The sequence below is a fragment of the Colobus angolensis genome, unplaced genomic scaffold, assembly GCF_000951035.1.
Source record: "Colobus angolensis palliatus isolate OR3802 unplaced genomic scaffold, Cang.pa_1.0 Scaffold233, whole genome shotgun sequence".
In the NCBI taxonomy this organism is placed as follows: Eukaryota; Metazoa; Chordata; class Mammalia; order Primates; family Cercopithecidae; genus Colobus; species Colobus angolensis.
In genome coordinates this window covers 979,470-986,310 of record NW_012115522.1, presented here as the reverse complement: position 1 = coordinate 986,310, position 6,841 = coordinate 979,470, and positions in this window count along the sequence as shown.

Here is a 6,841-nt window from a genome sequence, read left to right as displayed (position 1 = left end):
GGGCGCGGGCCCAGGGCGCGGCGGTGGAAGGTTTAGGCATGGCCGGTGCCCCGGACGCAGCCCCGCAGTGTGGCCCGGGGAGGGTGGATCTCGGGAGAGTGTGCTTTTGTGTCCACGCACGTCTGCGGGCCCCAAATTGCGTAACTCTAAGGACTTTTCGGAGACTTTTGTAAGTATAATGCTCAGCTTTGTTTGCCCGGGATTTTAAAAGTGGAACCGAGAGCTGACTCCTGGGTGACCTCAGATGATCGGGACTCGGAGGGTCAGGACTTAGGGCTGGGGCTGGAAATTGTGTGTGGATTCGGGGTAGCGGGGGGGGGCAGTTTAAGGAAGAAACTCGGGGAAAAGTTTTCATTAAAAGATACCTCTGTTCCCTGCCCCCTCCCTTTCCGTGTTAAAAGTTCTTGGTGAAATATCTTTCTAGCCGAGGGTTTTGGATTAATAGATAACTCATCAGCCACATTCTTCTCTGCTGAGTCAAAAGACCCCGAACCTGGGCGGTGAACGCTTGCGAATTTAGGGCCGTGCAGATGAGGGGAGCAGAATAAGAGGGTTAAAAACGCAGCAATTCATTAAATGCTCATCGAGGATATTTTCATAGGACTTTGACTTCTGAGCACGCATTTTAGGTGGTGCGTCCTCACGATGAAAGTTTTGTGACTGCGGAGCGTTCCTTCGGTGGAAACAAAATTGAGTAGATGTGGTCAGAAGGGGAGTCGGACTCAGGAACAAACGTTTCAGAATTCAGTAGTAGGATGTTTGTGGTATCCTACCAAATGACTGTTTCTGCAGGTACATTATCTGGAGTCCAAGAAATTACTTCTGGCGTACTTTTTAACATCCCACACAGTTGAGTTCTTAAACATTCTAGAGGAACTTGAGAGTGTGTGCAGATGCAGGAAAGTGCACGTCTCAATATGACCCGAAAAGATTCACACAGGTATTGCATCCTGATATAGGTGAACACAGAAGGTAAACGGATTCTAAAGCGTTAGGATGTTGAGATCATTGTTGAAACACTGTTGTGTGCAAACTTCAATTCTGATAGTGAAACCAAAATTGCAGAGGAATTCATTAATACATACAAGTTCTCTGCACATTGTCCACTTGGAAAATGGGAACTATTTAGGTGGAGAAGGTAGAGGAGCGAGACTATGCCAAACAGTGCAAAATAGGAGATCTTACTCTCTTACCTAGTTGTATGGTAGTGAAAACCTAGATGAATTGCAGTCAGTCAAAAATTGCTTTCTCACCCAAGGACATTTTATATTTTATTATAAAAGACTATTTGAAGAGTTGTTTACATGCATGTTTTCTAATTACAAGTGTAGGAATGCTACTGGCGTTTCTTTTTTCAAAGCAATGGAGAGTTGAATGGTATGTTCTGACTTTTTTTCTTGAGCTTGCTGCTTTGCTATTTATTTTCCCTACCACTTAAAAAAATTTAAAAATAATGCCTTTTTAAATTTGCTTTTTTAGGAATTACTATATTTAACTAATTCACTTACCATATCAAAATAATTATCGCTTCAGAAATCTTCCTATTTCAGCTAAATGTGCAATCTGTTTGCTTTTCAGGGTTAGAATATTATATCAAACCATCTTTCTTTATTTACCCAGTTGAGAAAACTTTTTTTTTTTCCTTTTGATAGGCAGCAAAAGAGGTTCAATGTCCTAAAAATCATACCCACTTAAAATTAAGTATAGAAAAGTCACATTTTTCCGCTTGACCCATCTTAACAGCTGCCAGGACCGAGGGATTGCCTGCCCTGTTCCTGGACGCTCCTCTGTCCTTGCGAGGTTGTGTGTAATAATTGCTGTATAATCGCGGACCATTGCAGTACAGTTGCTGCCTCTTACTTGTCCTGTTACCTGACAGTGTTCCTTTTCAAGTAGGAATGGCATGTGGCTCTAGAAAGTATCGATATTTTTAGCAAAACACTTGTTATGTAAAAAATAAGGGGACTAGTAGGAAGATTTCAGAATCCAAGTTGTCCAAGAGATGTCGTGTACAAGACAGATAAGACTGTGAAGAGAGGAGGGTTTATAATGTCAGAAATTCAGGAAAAGAAACTAAGGTGGCCTGAATGATCCAGGTAATTTTGCCTTAATTTCCTATTTTTGGTTTATATTTTGTTCTTGAAAAACTCTTAACCTCTTTTTGGTTTTTTTCTTTCTAACTCTGAAAGCCACAATTAAAATAAATAGGGTATTTGGTGAGTGCCATTAATGAGCCCGGCATTACACAAAACCACTCCATTGACCCTTTCCCTGCCCACCCATCGTATCAGCAACTTGCTCTTAAACACATTAAAAAACCTTGGCAGTGGACTCCGGTAAACAGAACACACATATACTATATATATATATATATATATATACACACACACACACACACACACATAATGACAAGAGAGGAAAAATGTGTTTTCTTTTACTTTCTGGTGGCCATTGAACTGACATGGAAAAATGAGTCCAATCGTCATTAAGGGAAAATAGTTTATTTCACAGATCATGAGGGTGGTTTCGGCTTTCTCCACATTGTAGAATCCAGGTTTGTTTTTTTCTATGTTTCTACTTTTGAAACGAATTCCTTTTATCAACCAGTGTGTTTTAGCTGCTTTTGAGAGTTTCTAATGCTTACCCTGAAATAATTGCTGAAATGCCTCTTTGGTTCTAATTGTATAGAATGAACAGTTCAGGATCTAGGAGAATTTTTGCAGCTTTTTAGGGTTGGAAGTTTTTGAGAACTTGGGCAGAACATGTATTAATACTTCTACTTTAGATAGCATTGAAAACTTTGAGGAAAAATAATTTTAGGATTTGGCTAGCCAGTTGTGTAAGAGAGATGATACATTTAGCTTTCTGGTTTTTAATGTATTATTACATTAAATACGTGTATAATACACGTATAATGTATTATGCGTGTGTGTCCCCTAAGCAAGTTGTCCTGTAAAGACTAATCAGTTGTCAGAATCTCAGATTTACAAGGTTTGTTTATATATGTTTAGAGTATCATACCATTTCTTATGTTTTACAATTGATAAAATGATTCCTAGAATTTCTCTAATTTTGCAATCAGACTTTATAAAAATTAATATATAAGTAATATATCCATAATTGTCTTGGCTAATCAGTTATAATTTGAGTTTAAAGTATTTTCAAATATATGAAGACCTTTTCTGTCTTATAGCTAGAAGTAACTTATTTGTTGGTCACTGAATTCTCAAAATAGAAATTTAGATTAAATAATGTGATTTGGTTTTTATTTCTACTTTTATCCATGTCATTGAGTACTTTTCAGGTCGATTATAAAACATCTTTAAAAGGCCTTTTATTATATTGAAGCTCTGGTGTTAATTTCTCCTTAAATTGCTTTGAATTGACTTGTACTTACAGTAAAACTAAAGAAGCAAAAAACATGGAAGTGTTGGAATATTGATGAAAAAGATGTGGAGAAATCATGTAAAGTCAGTTCTTCAGAGGTTCATACAAACCTTTACTTTGCATTCCTTCTTTTAAAGTGTTTACTAATTTTGCCAAAATACTGGGGTTGTAAAGAAAATTGTTTCTTACAATTGCTACAGAAAGGGTAATGTAAGTATCAGGCAACCTCAAATTTTCATTGAGCATTAAAGTCAGTCTACATTATGACTTCAGGAAGGTACAGAATGGTTTTATACAATTTAACCAAGATTGGGGATCTCTGTTATTCCGAGTCCAATAGTCCAATTCAATGCAATAAACATATATTTCAATTGTAGAATAGGATTTGGTGACAACTGATGCTCCATGACCCCTGCCAGTACGGCGTGCACTTTTGAGTTATTTTTGCAGTAGCGGTTTAAACATTTCCCTGATAAACCCTTGAGTGCATCTGCAGGCTTCTTCGTTGCCAGTAGCATTTAGTTTTCAGATGGGTAGTTTGGAAGGCGTGGAAGCTCTTTTCTGGAGATGCTTTCATATGATTTTTGTAGGTTCATATTAATTTTTGCTTTACAGATAAACGTGTTCAGTGCTGGTGATAAGGCAATAAAGTGGGTACTTCCGTGCAGACCAGTGGTGATATAAATTAGTGTAGCTTTTCAGAAAGGACTGACACTATCAAAATGTTCAGGCCCTTTGATTTAGTACTTTTATTTTTAGAAATTTACCCTAAGGAAACAGTATCAATGATATATATATAGGAATGATTTTTGCAGAGTGACTTATGACAGTGACAATTCAGAGGTACTCTGTATCTAACATGGGAAATTGCTAACGAAATCATTGTATAATTCCAGAAGGGGAATATTATGCAGCCACTAAAGATTCCGTTTTTAAAGAGAAAAATACATGGGTTATAAAATATGTATTATATATAAATACATATTATGTATTATACATATGTAGTTATATACTATTCTCTGTGTTCTGGAGGTCAGAAACCTGAAGTCAAGGTGATATTCATAAAACCAAACATTAATAAAATGTATCTGGTAGATTACAGATCATTGCCATTTACTTTCTGATGCTTTTCAGTGTTTAAGTTTTCTAAAATGATCATGTGAACAAAAATAATTAAATGTTTTTGCTTTGAGGGTTTCCTTGAAATTGCGATATTCACAAAACCAAGGTTGGTCACATTTAGTTTTGCTCACAAGCCTAGCGACCAGAATCAGGCCTGCCTTGTTCCTCAGACATAGTGTTCCTTAGTACTATTAGTATTTCTCTTACTCATTGCCTTATCCTGATTATGTTAGTAGTGATCTTCAACTGCTCTCCTGTTGTGACACTCCTCCAGAGTCCATCCTTACACCGTACTGCTGGGCTCTCCAATGCCACGAATCCTTCAGTGCTACTTGGTACTCCACAAAGTCAAGTGCACACATGGCTTTTGGGATTGCCCTCACCTACCTGTGTACTGTGATCCCTTGCTTCAGCCTCAGTCTTCCTCTTCTGTTTTCTTAATCTAGTCTGAGCTGCTTTCAAGCCAGGATTCAAGTTTTTCAGCCTACATTTTTGCAGGATCCCCCTCGCCTGGATGTCCCATCCCATAGAGATGATTTTTCCTTAGAATTTCAGTAAGTTACTTTCTGTTATGTTCATTTAACTCCTGGTTATTATTTTTTCAGGTATTTATTTTGTATGGGTCTATGCCATTTTACAGTATTCCCAATGTTCAACACCTACCCCAGCACCAGGTAAATCCCCTCTGTACACATCCACACTTACATATATACACATATGTAATTCTTTTTAAATGTATATGAAATAGCCTTATCGGTGAGGTTGGTGATTATGAGTTTGCATAGGTAATCTGTTAAGAAGCAGCCACTCGTTTAATGTTGAGGATCCCTTCTGCAGTCTGCACTGGGAATTAGAGAAGGCGTGGATGGATCCGCTGGAAAATTACTTCCCCCTTTGTCATCAGGAACCTCCATTTGCCAGCACAGGTGAGCCTGCCTGGTCCATCAGCTAGCCACTGTCAGTGTGGGACTGCTTGTCCCAAGGTGCGTTTGAATTTTCACCATTAGAATTTGGTTTCTGCTGTGGAATTCCATTTGACCTTTTGGATGAGGGCTTCCAGAAACCTTGGTTAGGTGGAAGAGCACGGAGCTCCCTGTGTTCCCAAACAAGCCTGCTCTGTGTGACAGCCACTTTGGAATGTTTGTGTTCAGTTTCATTTGGCACCTTAGTGTCTGCCTGGGGGTAGGGGAAAGGGAATGCAAATGTTCCTCTTGAACAGTGCTTGCTTTGGTCAAAGAAAAAAACTTAGGAAGGAATGAGGAGAATGAACCTTAATAGCTGGTGCAGAAGTGGCTGCATAGCTCAGTGGGCTTGAGGCCATCTGGGACCAGGTATTTAAAATGGATGCTATGTTGGTATGAAGGTGTCAATTCCATGCCACTGATGGGGATGAGCTTATTTGTCATATGGGGATAACTCCTCGCACTCACATTCCTATCTTTAAAAGTGTGCCAGGAGATTATTTTAAACAATTTTAATGCACTGTATTGTGTATGTTTGGGGGTGGAGGTGGGAGGTCCTTGATATTATCTGAAACGTGAAGCTGAGTAAAGGGGATATGTTTGTGGTATCAGAAGAAAGCTGCCTGGCTTGTCAGTGTTGCCGATAGCAGGAAAAAGGAAATACTGAAATCTTTAGCCTGCAGAATTGTCAGAAATCTTTTTATCTATTCACTAAATAAATATCACCTAACTTTTATTATTTACTATGTGCCAACCAGTCTTCGTATATTATCTTATTTCAGCCTCACAACAAGCTGATGAAGGGATGATGATGATTGTGTTCCTTTGATGGGGAAGTGGCTGAAGCAGTGAAAAGCTATGGAGCCAGGGTCTTCATGTGCAGATTCTAGGGATGCCAAGATCTGAGGGAGGCAGTTCCTGTCTTAAAGTGGCTCACAGTTTAATGGTGATGCCTCTGTAAGCAAACAGGTGGATAACCAAGCACAGGATTAAAGTAGAGGTAGTTGTTTGAGTTGAGCACAGTCAACCCTGCAAGGGAAGGGATGGAGCTGTGTCATAGAAAGCTTTAAAGAAGTTTGAAGAGTCTCTTATTTAAAGACGACATATGAGCTAAACCTCAGTTAAGATTCTGACTGATGAGAAAAGGATTCAGAGAGTGGGGAAAAGATGGGCTAGGCAAGAAATTCGCTCTGTGAATGAACACAGGCTTCAAAAGACCCTTTTGGGGAAGAGCAAGCAAGGCATGGCAGGAGGGAAGAAGGGGAGGGAAGAATGGGGAGGGGCCATTGGCCCACAGTGGGTGGAGAAGCTGCCTCTGCACTAGGGAATTGGACTCTGTCCTCTGATGGGCACCGGGGTGGATGTGCCCC